Source organism: Strongylocentrotus purpuratus, unplaced genomic scaffold (genome assembly GCF_000002235.5).
Source record: "Strongylocentrotus purpuratus isolate Spur 01 unplaced genomic scaffold, Spur_5.0 spur5_scaffold_19, whole genome shotgun sequence".
Taxonomy (NCBI): domain Eukaryota; kingdom Metazoa; phylum Echinodermata; class Echinoidea; order Camarodonta; family Strongylocentrotidae; genus Strongylocentrotus; species Strongylocentrotus purpuratus.
In genome coordinates, this window is record NW_022145604.1 from 11022965 (window position 1) to 11036736 (window position 13772).

The following is a 13772-nucleotide window of genomic DNA, read 5'->3' on the forward strand; positions in this document are numbered from 1 at the left end:
TAAATGAAGGGCTCATAGGACTATTTTAAATCGTTATATTTAAACATTATTGATTGAATATTGATTCACTGTGTAATTCACATGCAATAAATGCTGAGTGTTTTATTTTTTGGTGTGTGTTCGTGTGTGTGTGAAAACGGGTGTAGTACATGTATTATGATGAATGGGTGTAAGTTTTTGTTTTTTATAACTAACGCTTGTTGATCAATTTTAATCAAAATATCATTTATGTTAATTTATTTTGTTTTATATTTGTATAGGGCCCCTCCTAATAAGATTTGCTTTCTTAGGGGTCCTACCAATGTTTATTTGGTATGTTTTCATAATGTAATTATTATGCTTTTTTAATCTCATTTTTTTAAAAATTATTATATACACGGTTGGTCATAAAGGTGGAATAATATTTTTTACCCCAGTTTATTGGATGATTTCGACCATGATTTATTCCTAATAGATCTAGATAATAGTATCCATTCTCAGATTTTATTGAATAACAAGTTGCGAGCTTATCAACTAGGGGACCTACGTCCTTAAGTCATAAGTGACAGTAAGGAGGATTAATGCTTCATAAAAGGGCACTTATATAGCACATCGACACAATTTTGATCCTGGGGCCTCAATTTTACGAGGCCATTGCTTTGCCACTGAATGATGACTGTTCGCAGCGGGGGCTAGGATAGGGGCAGCCCCCACAAAAAATCCAAGAAAATGCAACAAATTATTTTTTTTAAAAATTAAATCCCCCGGTCATGTATTATGGTTAAAGCATGGCCGCAAAGAGTAACTTTTCTCTGTTGGGGACCGGGGAATATGCAATGAATTATTGATAATTCATGCATTTTCTTGGCATTTTTTATTTGTGGGGGCTGCCCCCTACCCTAGCCCTCGCTGCGTACAGTCATGATTCAGTGGCAAAGCAATGGCCTCGTAACTGTGATGTTTGGTGATCTCGATGTCAGCTGAGTGCTGAAAACGGCACGTACTCCATCAGATTGCTATGTGATTTATTAGGATTAACATTCGTGTTTGCTGAACTAAGCATAGTTATTGAATTATACAGAAAAAGCAATCGCTTCTCGTTTTGGTAAACATGACTAAGACGTAGAAGTGTTTCGTCATCATCGATGTATTCGACTGGAGTATATATTTATTATAGAAAACACGCCCCAATTTATTTCACAAGACAATCAATTGTGATAATCAACATGTTTCTAGAATAAATATTTAATAATTTTCAGTTTCAAAGATAAGCCAACAGCTTTTTTTTTTCCGAACAAAAGACCTTAGTTCTAAACGCTCATTGGTTAAACGAAAAATCAATAATGGCCCAATGCCATATGGAGCAGAATTTGTATGGGGTATCATCTCAGAAAAATACCTTTACTGGCCACTTCAAAGCGAATAGGACCCACATACATTGGGAATGGCACCGAAGAACACTCAATATACCATAAGTTGTCAAAGAAAATACACATTAACAATGTAGACAAACAATTCCTAGAATGGCTGTACTGGGGTCCACTGCGGTACTACTGTACTGGGGTCCACTGCGGTACTACTGTCCTTTGGTTTGACATTAAGCTACATTTGCCACACTCGACCCATGTAAATGGTTCCTTGACAGGAATTACTTCCTTTAAATGCTAGAGCGCTGTAATGACAGCCAGGCGCGGATCCAGGATTTCTTAGGGGGGGGGGGGCCCAAATTTGAAATTATGCGAGCCAAATATTGGTACGTAATGGTGACCAGCAGTGACGTAATGCAGGGGGATGTAGGGAGGGGCGAGTTTCCCCCTCCCTCCTCTGCAAAACGCGGAAGCTATATATGACGTTTCATTAAAGTATTAGAGAAAGAAGACAATTCGTTGTACCGTTCTCGACTCTTAATCCTTCTCTTAATTCAGCCCCCCCCCTCCGCGCAGCGCGGAAGCTTTGACGTTTCATTAAACTATTATTGAAAGAAGACGATTCGTTATAGCGTTCTCGAAAATTATCCTCGTTTGAATGCAATTTTCCCCTCCCGCGCGAAGCGCGGAAACTTTTACGTTTCATTAAATCATTGACGAAAGAAAACGATTCGTTGTACCGTTCTTGACTCTTAATCCTTGTCTTAATTCAGCCCCCCCCCCCGTCTCGCGCGAAGCGCGGAAGCTTTTACGTTTCATTAAATCATTGGAGAAAGAAAACGATTCGTTGTATCGTTCTCGACTCTTAATCCTTGTCTTAATTCAGCCTCCCCCTCCGCAGCGCGGAAGCTTTGACGTTTCATTAAACTATTATTGAAAGAAGACGATTCGTTATAGCGTTCTCGAAAATTATCCTCGTTTGAATGCAATTTTCCCCTCCCGCGCGAAGCGCGGAAACTTTTACGTTTCATTAAATTATTAGAGATAGAAGACGATTCGTTGTACCGTTCTCTATACTCTTAATCCTTGTCTTAATTCAGTCCCCCCCCCCTCCGCGAAGCGCGGAAGCTTTGACGATTTATTAAATTATTAGAGATAGAAGACGATTCGTTGTACCGTTCTCTATACTCTATGTTTTTTGTCTGCTCCTTTTTCTCCCTACGTCCTCTTCCTTTCCTCTCCTCTCTATTTTTTTCATTTTTTTCTATCCCCCCCCCTGGCTACGCGCCTGCGGTCAGATAAACAAATTTTGATACCTTGTCCGACCCGAAAAGCTCAGGGGTTTTAGGCATTTGATTACGGTCAGATGAACATATTTTTATACCTTATTTGTGACACTGGCAGGACACTAATTGGCGTGAGGTCCAGCGGGCGAAGCCCCCAGAAAACAGGGTTTTAGGCATTACATTTCCGTCAGATTAGCATCCAGGGGAGCATAGGGCCCTAGGCGGGGTGCAAGGGACGGAACCCCGGAAGCTCAGGGGTTTTTAGGCGTTTAATTTCGGTCAGATGAGCAGCTAGTTAACAATTCTTTCTTTCTTGCTCTCTTTATTTCTATTTCTCTTTACTATACCTTTTCCAAAAAAAAGTGGAGGGGGGGGGGGGGGAGCTCGAGGCTTGCGATTCCAGCCGATCCCCGGGCCCAAACTTTTCTCAAGAATCATATTCCTTGCCTGGCTGTAAATTTAGGAATTTAGGAATTTTCCACCAAACGCATACAAAAGTATAATTTACTGAAAACTGAGGAAAAATCTCGGAAAGAATTCAGCATTATTTGTAAGCCACCGTTATGGAATTAGAAATAAACCACGTTTGAATTTGAATTCCCCCAAGCCCTCCCCCCTATCAGTACGCCAGTGCCCCCTTTTCTTCTTTCTCTTTTTCTTCTTTCCCTTTCTCTCCTCCTTAAGGTTAGCCGAGGGGGGGGGGGGGGGGGGGGGCAAGGGCCTTTCGGCCCCCACCCCGATCCACACGTTGTTGGCGGGATTAACCGGAACTGATCTCCCGTTCTTTTCACCCTTTTCTTTTCTTCTTCCTCTTTTTTGTTCCCTTTTTTAGCTCTCCTCTTTCCCGTTTCCTTCTTTCTCTCTTTGTTATAGCGGGGGGGGGGGGGGGGGGGGAGGTAAGGGCCTTTTGCCCCTCCTCGATCCACCGGCGGGAAAATTGCAAATGATATCCCCTTTCTTTTCTTTCCTTCTTTTTCCTTCCCTTTATCTCCTCTTACCCTTTCCCTTTTCTTCCTTCTCTCTTATTTTTTATTGGAGGGGGGGGGGGGGGGGGATGCAACAGCCTGGGAGGCAAGGCCCTTTTGCCCCCCCCCCCGATCTCCTTCTTTACCCGTTTCTTTTCGTCTTTCTCTTCTTTCTTCTGGCGCTACACCTCTTACAAAAACAAAATGCAAAAATATCCAAAAAGAGAGGACTGCAATGGGGAACTTTGATTTAAGCTACGCGACCATTATTCTCTCATTTCCTTTCACATCGTATCTCATAACCATGAGAATTGCCAAGCTATTGTATACGTTATTTCGTTACACGCACAAACACACGCACACACACACACACTTTTTTTTTATTTTTTAACAATTTTGTTTTATTTCTCCAGATGTTTAATACAAACCATGACATACAATTGAATAAAATAAACGTGTTCAATATTGATGCTTTTACATAAACATAATTAAACACAAACTTATTTGCAGTATAATATAACTTAGCAACAAAGTAAACGTATAAGTACTTAAACATAATATGTCAATTGTAAATGTTATTTACTTATTTATTACAAAAAACAAAAACAAATCTGGAGGTAATTTTACTGAAACAATCCTGCCCCCTCCCTGCCCCCTCCATCACACAGACATACTCACCCTCTATCACACAAACATACTCACCCACTCACACACATACTCACCCACCCACCCACCCACCCCCCCCCCCACACACACACACAGTACTCACTCAGTGGATGTCTGCCAACATTCTCAACTCAAGAAAAATATACTTAATAAGTTATCCAGGCCACTAAATAAGTTATACAGGCCGCAAAATCGAGTTACGCTTTTAACAGGCTCACGGTGGAGAAGAAAGCAAATCTTAATTAATCTTAAGCTGCTCCCACTTTAAGAAATGTGATCCTAGCTTTCCAATTTTAATTGCTATTTTCTTTTCCTCATCCCTATACTTAAAAATGCTTTTTTTCATCTTTTCTAAAGTTAGTAATCGCCCCCCCCCCAATCTTGACATAAATGTAACATACTTCACCATGAAAATGATAGTATTACACATTTTTATTCTATATGAACAACCTACCAACCCAACAAATATATCTCGCCATTCTAAATCTTTAATTTCATCTAACTCAAAAAGTTGTATCAAAGCCTGCCATAACCTTTGAACGCTCCCACAAGATAAAAATAAATGTTTGTATGTTTCTATTTCCTGCTTACAAAACGAACATAAATTATCACCAACAAAACCAAATCTATGAAGATGCTCATTAGTGTATATGGCTCCATGCAATAATTTAAATTGAAATTCACGTTGTTTTCTAATGAGTATAGTAATTCTTGGTCTAACAAATATTTCTTTTAATTCTTTATCTATAAAATCATAATCATTTTGCCCATCCCTTACCTGCAAATCATACGTTCGTTGCAGTGCTTTGATAACAAAATCATAGATTGTTCTTGAACCCACATCCACAAACTGTATTTTTTTACTAGAAATATGGAAATAAGTATTAAAGCTTATCAAATCAACCTCGAGGAATTCTATTAACCCTGAATCATCCTTCCATAACCTGGGTATCGCATCATAAATATCAATAATCATAAGCAAATTATTACCTTTCATACCGAGGTTCATAAAATATTTAACAGGCTTAACATGACCTTTCTCAACCAAATGATTCAGTTGAACAATCCTTCTTTCAAACAAGTATCTATCAAATATACTTTTTCCATTTATACATATATTCTGATTATTACAAATAATTGGATTAATATAACCATCCAAATATCTTAAATTACTTGTCTCTTGCCATGCTTGCAACATTTCCATATAGTATGGTGGAATATCTAAAACGAGTTTAATCTTGTTTAAATCATAATCACATAAAAAAATAAATCTACCACCCACAAACTGTAAGCAATGATCAAAAAACAATTTCCATCCCAAACTTTTCTCTCCATATAAAAGACGTTTTATCCACATTATGCGCTGTATTTTAACGGACATTTCAAAATTAATCATTCTTAATCCTCCAAAGTCATAATCCTGATACATTATTGCCCGTTTAATTCTATCTTTCCCCCTCCATATGAATTCAAATTAAATTTTTGCAACTTCTTTATATACCCAATGAGGGACAATAACGAGAGATGAAATATAATTTAATTTTGAAAGCGCATAAGTTTTTAGCAAATGTATTTTACCCATAATAGTTAAATCTCTTTGTTTCCACCATACAAGCAATTTTTTTTATATTTTACTTAGAATTTCTTTATAATTCAAATCATCTTTTAATCTTCGATCTAATGAATAACTAACCCCTAAAATATGTATTTCCTTAACCAAATTTCCAAATAAAGGCCCATCAGGTTTGTTCTCATCCTCACCCATCCACATAAAATGTGTCTTTGTTTTATTCACTTTAAGACCACTAATTTGTTCAAATGATTCAAAAATATATTGCAACCTTCTAACCGAATCAATATCCTTCAAAAATATTGTCATATCATCTGCGTATAACACTTGCCTAATTTCAGATTTTCCAAATGTAATCCCTTTAATACCGTTGTCCCTCCTTACTGCATGCGCCAAAATTTCGATGGCAACCAAAAACAAATATGGCGATAATGGATCCCCTTGCCTTACTCCCCTTTCTATTTCAAAATACCCCGTGGAGTGACCACCGTTCATAACACAACTACTTATCCCTTTATACAATAATTTTACCCAAGAGCAAAATGAATCTCCAAAACCGAACAATTTCAATATTTGAAATAAATATCTATGAGATACAGAGTCGAAAGCTTTCTCAAAATCCACTGCACACAAAAACCCTTTCCCTTGTTCCCCATAATGCATAGAATAAATATAACATGTCATCTATCAATCGTACAGCTTCCCCAATATTTCTATCTTTTATATATCCAACTTGATCATGATGAATTATTTCATTTAAAACCTCTTTCATTCTTTTTGCTAGAACTTTAGATACAATTTTATAATCTACATTCAAAAGCGTGATGGGTCGATAATTTTTTATATGGAGAGTATCTTTCGCTTCCTTCTCAATTAAGGTAATTACCCCTTGTTTTTGAGATGCTGTTAGTTCCCCCTTTCGTATGTTTTATTCAATACTTCTACTAACAAATCACCCAAAGCTGGCCAAAAAGTATAATAAAATTCAACTGTTAACCCATCATTTCCCGGGGTTTTATTCAATTTCATTTCTTTTAAAACTTTCAAGCATTCATCTTTAGTTAATTTACCTTCACAGATTTCCCTATTGTCTTCATTTAACTTTGAAATATCATTAAAAAAGAAAGGGTCGTTTTGATTTATATCAGCCCTTAAAGAATATAAATCTTTATAAAATAGTTTAATTTCCTTTAAAATTTCCTCCTTATCTCTAGTAGTTTCCCCATTTTCTTTGTACACCTCCCTAATTACACTTTTCCTTTTATTCGATTTTAACAACTGTTCAAATTATTGCGTATTGTTTTCTCCATCTTCAAACCAAGGTGCTCTTGATCTTATTTTAATGCCCTGTCGAGAAAAATCATACAATTTATTTAGTTTATCCCTTTTCTCCTCAATACAATCAACAATATATTTAGTGGGTCCCACTACTAGTTCGCCTTCTAAATCCTTGATTTGTTTCTCTAACAGTTCTATTTCAACCCTCCTTGCTTTTGCCTTTTTCCGCGAGTATGTTATAATAAATTCTCTCATTTTCATCTTTAAAAAATCCCAAAATACTAATTTATTCAAAATCTGTAATGACCATTCAGCTTTTAATTCCTGTATTTCCTTATTCATCTCTTCAACAAAATCTTTAGCCATACATAAACTACTGTTAAATTTCCAATATGATTTCCCCAAAAAAAACTTATCAACCAGATCATTAAATTCTAGCCTAACGCCAGAATGATCTGGCGTAATAGATGTCAAAATCTCACACGTACCCACCAATTTTTCAACACTACAAGGTATAAACCAATAATCTAAACGGCTTTGCACCACCGGCCAATTTTGTCGAAAAGTAAATTGCTTTACATTCGGATTTTTTTTCCTCCATATATCTTCTAAATCGTATTTATTTAAAAATTCCTTAATCAAATCAATAACCCGAGATTTCACCGGTGTTTTTGACCCCACATAATCTAATTTTCCATCCAATATACTATTGAAATCACCTCCTAATAAAACTAAATAGTCCCGATCACACTGATCAAAAATACTTTTATCTAACTTCTTCAAAAATTCAATTTGTAAAGTTTCTTTATCTCTCGTTGGAAAATAAACATTAACCAATAGCATTTTAACCCTTTGTATTTCACCTTTAAAAATAATGTATCTCCCCTCTTCATCTACTTTAATTTTTTTCTTCAAAATCTAAATGATTAGAAAATAAAATAAGAACCCCTCTACTATGGTTTGACCCATGACTAAAAAACATTGGCCCTCTCCAATCTTGTTTCCACCGCTCTTCTATCTCTACTGTACTATATGTTTCTTGTAAGAAAATTGTACTATTCTTTTTAGTTTTGCACCATTCAAAAATATTCACTCTTTTTAACCTATCTCTTATTCCTCTAACATTTAATGTCATGAAAGATAATTTCACTGCCATGTTATGTTATGTGTAATTGTATCCAAAACCTTACATCGATAAACTCCAAAGAAACTTCCACATAATCTATTTCCACCGTGAGCAAATGTATAGAAAAAAACTATCTGCAGCCAAACATACATGCATACTTATCGTCGAATTATATAAAAAAAATGCAAGCAGAATCCACCCCGTACCACACAACCCAACGCATTCATACACACAAGCATATTCACTACACACACAACACCCCCACACAAAACAACCCAAATCTGCTCTTCGGTGTACGTAAACATCCGAGATCAAGAGCCTCCCCCTTTCCCTGTCAATTTAACTAGACCAATGACAGAATAAACCAATGAACATTTCTTCTTGCACAAGTCGATGAGAAATACGTTGTATTGTTATATAACCGTAATCTAATTTAAAAAAAAAAATACAAAATACAAAGAGCTTTTATCCCTTAACAAATGCCTTGAATTGTATTACGGAACCCACTCGTCATAACTAAGTTAAATGATTTTCCTAAAATGCATTACAGTGAATTGCCCGGCCCGCGTACCTAATCACAATACGCACCTTCTAATTAAAAATAAAAAACACGATCCCAATAAACCAAATTCCCCAAACGACACCAGTTCGGCAACCTAATAAACTGTTCGTGCAAACCGAACCCATCATGCTATCATTTACCAAGTTCTATAATTTGCATAATATGCCTCACCCATGAATGAATAGACCGACTTCACGCACCTGATCATTTTGTATGCATTCCGTAAAAAAAAAACTCCTAAAGGGCGTTCCCGACAACTCGAAAGAACACCAAACGTCAGCCCGACATAATGATAGGCAAGCATGCATACCGGATCCCAACACGTTCCTCCCTATCAAAACATCACACCACCACCTGGCTTTAAAAAAAATAGTTTTGGCTGGGTGAACAGATCGGACCATTATCCAGATACTCGAATTGTTTTCACTTTACAGAAATTTTTTTAAATATGTATCAGTCATTTACTAAGATATGTGAATTTACATAGAATGCGTTATCGAAATAAAGCTCATTGTAATATAAAAAAAAGCCGTCGTTACCCAGATACTATGGCATTGTATAAAGGCGTTGCTATATACATCGTGAAAGAAAGCGGACGTTCAAAAGAGTTTATGGAAAGTACCTTGCAATAAAGCTCATTGTAATACCAAGAGCCGTGTTACCCAGATATTATGTTTTGCATAAATAGGCGTTACCACAAAGTACTTGAATATCGTGAAAGAGAACAAATCCCCAACAGACCAGCAAGGTTTATGGAAAGTACCTTGCAATAAAGCTCATTATAATACCAAGAGCCGTGTTACCCAAATATTACGTTTTGCATATATAGGCGTTACAACAAAGTACTTAAATATTGTGAAAGAGAACAGATCCCCAACAGACCAGCAAGGTTTATGGAAAGTACCTTGCAATAAAGCTCATTGTAATACCAAGAGCCGTGTTACCCAGATATTATGTTTTGCATAAATAGGCGTTACAACAAAGTACTTAAAAATCGTGAAAGAGAACAGATCCCAACAGACCATCTATACATTTACCCCTCTATCTGAATTTACATAGATTTGCGTTATAAAATAATGAAATAGTCAATATACTGTTTAAGCATGTTTTGAGGGAAATGTTTCTTCGCACTTCACGCATGCATGCTTAGGGTTGTAATACAAATCCTGCTACAATTCTTTTTGTTTTCTTTTTTTTTAAATACCGAGTGATATAATTTGCATATCATGCGTCACAAAATGATAAACAAATGATGAAACACTACTGCCAATTCGAAATAGCACCAGGGAATGTATCCGGACCGGTCCCCAAGCATTTTAGCCCCCTCAATAAACAACACCACCTGGTACCATTGAAATATTTTGGAAACCTCACTCCTACACATACTTAACCCCTTTATTCCACAAGTGGCAAAGCTTAGAAAAGGGAACTGAAACCAACAGCCCTTGGCGCGACAATCTTATTAAAATATTATTATTGCTTTGGTTAGAACAATTAATGAACAACCTCAGGCAAAAAAAAATAAAAATAAAAAATGCCTGAAAAATCCCCCTTTTTTCTCAATGTTGTCACTTCATCTCCGATATTCAACATTTAAGGCATTATGGAGACGAAGTTGCACACAAATCAAACCTCGCCTTCCACATACCCAACAACGATGAGAAACCCGAGGCTTCGCTTTATATTTCATATACACTGAAGAAAGAAAAAAAAAAATGTGTGTGATATTAATTCTTGGTAAACGTACGATAATCTTCTCAAGTTTTGTATCATTTTTTTAAAACTAAAGAAACGAACAGAATATGTATATATGTAAATACATCCTTTTCTTCCTCTTTTTGAACAATAATTAACAAAAAAAAAAAAAAAAAAAAAAAAAACACCATTGTCATATACGTGACAGGCTAGTTTAGCCCAAAAAATTCACATTGGCTAGTGTGTAGTAAACATAAACAATACTTTATAACTAGTACTTTCCTTTTCTTCCTTCCCCCTTCATTTAATTATTTCCTCGCTTATTCCTTCTCTTTCCCTCGCTTATTCCTTCTCTTTCCCTCCCTTCTCCTATCCTTTCCCCCTCTTCCTTCTTTTCCCCTTTCTCCCTCTTATCATTTCTCTTCTATTTTTCCTTTCCAAACTTCCACATTAAACCTGTCGTTTTCAATAGTATCCCCAAGTTGAAAGCACGTGAAATCTCCTCCATGCAGCCTTCATTAATGGGGATGTAGATGGGGATGAAAATAAATTCATCTCTTCCATACCAATAGATCGCTGACAGAGCAATAATAAACAAGCCCTGCCAAACAAACCATCAGCCTGAAGAATCTTTTATTTAAAAAAAAAAACTCAAAGTTGTCACTTCATCTCCGATATTCAACATGTAAGGCATTATGGAGACGAAGTTGAACAAAAATCAAACCTCGCCTTCCACATACCCAACAACGATGAGAAACCCGGGGCTTCACTTTATATTTAATATACACTACGATTATATACCATAAATTATAAGGAAAAAAAAAATGTGTGTGATATTAACTCTTGATAAAAGTACGATAATCTTCTCAATTTTTGTATCATTTCTTTAAAACTAAACAAACAAACAAAATATGTAGGCGTATATATTTATATACATTAAACAAAGATCCCTCTCATATACCTGACAGGCTAGTTTGACCCATAGATTTCACATTGGCCAATGTATAGTTCACAATACTTTATAGTTTGTACTTTTCTTTTCCTCGTTCCCCATTTTATCTAATTATTTTTCCATTCTTTTCCCCTCCCTCCTTTCCCTTCTCCTTTCCTCCTCTTCTCTCCTATCTCTTTCCTCTCTCTTTCTTCTTCTTCTATTTTTCCTTTCCAAACTTCCACATTAAACCTGTCGTTTTCAATAGTATCCCCAAGTTGAAAGCACGTGAAATCTCCTCCATGCAGCCTTCATTAATGGGGAGGTAGATGCACACACGCACGCACACACACACACACACACACACACAAGATCTTAACCTGCACGAGTCTACAAGGTGTGAGAAAACTCTGATTCAGGAAAGAATGCAAGGGTGAAAGTAAAAGCGAAAAAAGTGGACACTCTCACATGGCTTCCATGGATGCCGTCTTTGTTCTCTTTTTGCCTTCTTTTTACTTCTTGACCGTTCGCGCATATTTTTTTTTTACAAAACTGTTTAGCCATATATAGTTCATGTGCAAGCACGTATACCCAGGAAAGAGAAGGTAATAGAAAAGGGAAAACAAAAAATACATAAGGAGAGTACAGAGGATATGGAGAAAGAAAGACAAAGAAATACATAAGAAATACATAACGGAAGGGCTTTTAGGCACCAAATCACGCATCTAGGGACCCGCCTTAGGCCCCTTGGTTGAGTCCAGAGGGCAGAGCCCCCGAAAGCTCAAGGACTTTAGGCATTTAATTACGGCCAGATGAGCAAACAGGGCCCGCCTTAGGGCCCTTGGTGGGTTCCAGGGGGTAGAGCACCCGGGAGCTCATGGAAAAATACTGCCATTTTAGCAATACTTGTAAATCACTGGTATCAAATTAAAAATAACCCATGTTTAAATTGTATTGGGGGGGGGGGGGGGTTACTGCCCCCCCAATCAGTACGCCAGTGAAAGAGGCGGAGCTGACGGAAGGGACTACCCCCATAAAGCTGTATGATAAGTCTTATATGTAAACCCCTCACAGGTTTTTGAAGTTTTGTTGTGTTACAAAATTACATTCTTTAGCAAAACTACAGCATAAAATCAAGCAATATACTTTTTTCACGCTTCACTTTTACTTTGCCGATATCTAGTGTGCAGTCCGAAGGGTTGTAAATATTTACTAGGTAAATTTTAGTAAGTACTGAGCAGGAAGGGACTTCTTAAAAGAGCAAGCTGAATATTCATTTTTGGAACACTGATCTATTTCTATAACTTTTAATCTTGTTAACATACAGTGTAATTTGTACATACGTGATACCAACAGAATACATATTTTCTTTAATTTTTACTTGTATATTTTTAGGATATTATGCGAAGGAGCGTAGCGACCGAGCGAGAAGATTTTAGCATTTCTATTAGTCTAAACGCTGTACTCTTGGGCCCACCAGAGCCTTAAAGCGTGTTGCAGTCTTTAGTCAGTATTTGCTATACATTTTGTTGGTGTGCACTTTTTCAAATTATCCATGGGGGACGATCCCCCTCAAAAAATTGAAGGAAGACGTGTACCCCGTCCTTCCACCTATTTTGTGTTTTGCTCAAAAAACTATCCACAAAAAGGACTATGTATGCCCCTTCTGTGAAGCGACCTATCAATATTAATGTTCACATATCAGTCCCTTTTTGGATTGCCCTCCTCCCGTCCCCCCCCCCAAGAAAAAATATTATCACATTGTTACATGTGTGCACAATATATATTGATGTGTCAACCTTACGAAAGTGGTGTTTTCATAATGATTATTGACCTCCTTTAAATTTATATTTATATGGAAGACTTAAGAAGACAACTGTTTACAGTCCAACTAAGGGCATGCCGTGTAGACTAAAATGTGCAATGTTGTTTAATTTCTGAATTCTTTGTTTAAAAAACTTGCTTGCTGTCAATAGTGTATACATTTTTTATACGTTTCAAATGTCTAGTCCGGTTAAAAATAGCACGTAATGATTTCATTATTTGACACGTACTTCACATTCATTTATCTTATCGATAAGCGAAACGATTTGCTTTAGTATCATATAACAAAATATAACAGTAATGACAAGTATGGTTTTCCTGAAAATTGCATTATACAATGTATATTCATCGTTATGGAAAATGTTGTATAATATACAACAATGGGCATTAACATTTTCCAGACCATTGATTTAATTACGTTTAATATTGAAACTGTTGCCCTTTGTATATACATGAACTTGAAATAATAAGTAGTCTTGAAAGTGTCGCAATAAATCATGTGTGAGTGAGCTTGAAGTTTAAT

At 36.5% G+C, this 13772-nt stretch overlaps 1 long non-coding RNA gene across 1 annotated transcript; it reads right to left on the minus strand.

The window, feature by feature from the left end:
• Positions 1-9236: 9236 nt before the first annotated feature.
• Positions 9237-9776, minus strand: LOC115926031. The gene is made up of 2 exons (XR_004064932.1): positions 9704-9776; positions 9237-9421 (listed from the first exon to the last, which is right to left on the minus strand). It is a non-coding gene; the product is annotated as an uncharacterized LOC115926031 (long non-coding RNA).
• Between the last annotated feature and the right edge of the window lie 3996 nt (positions 9777-13772).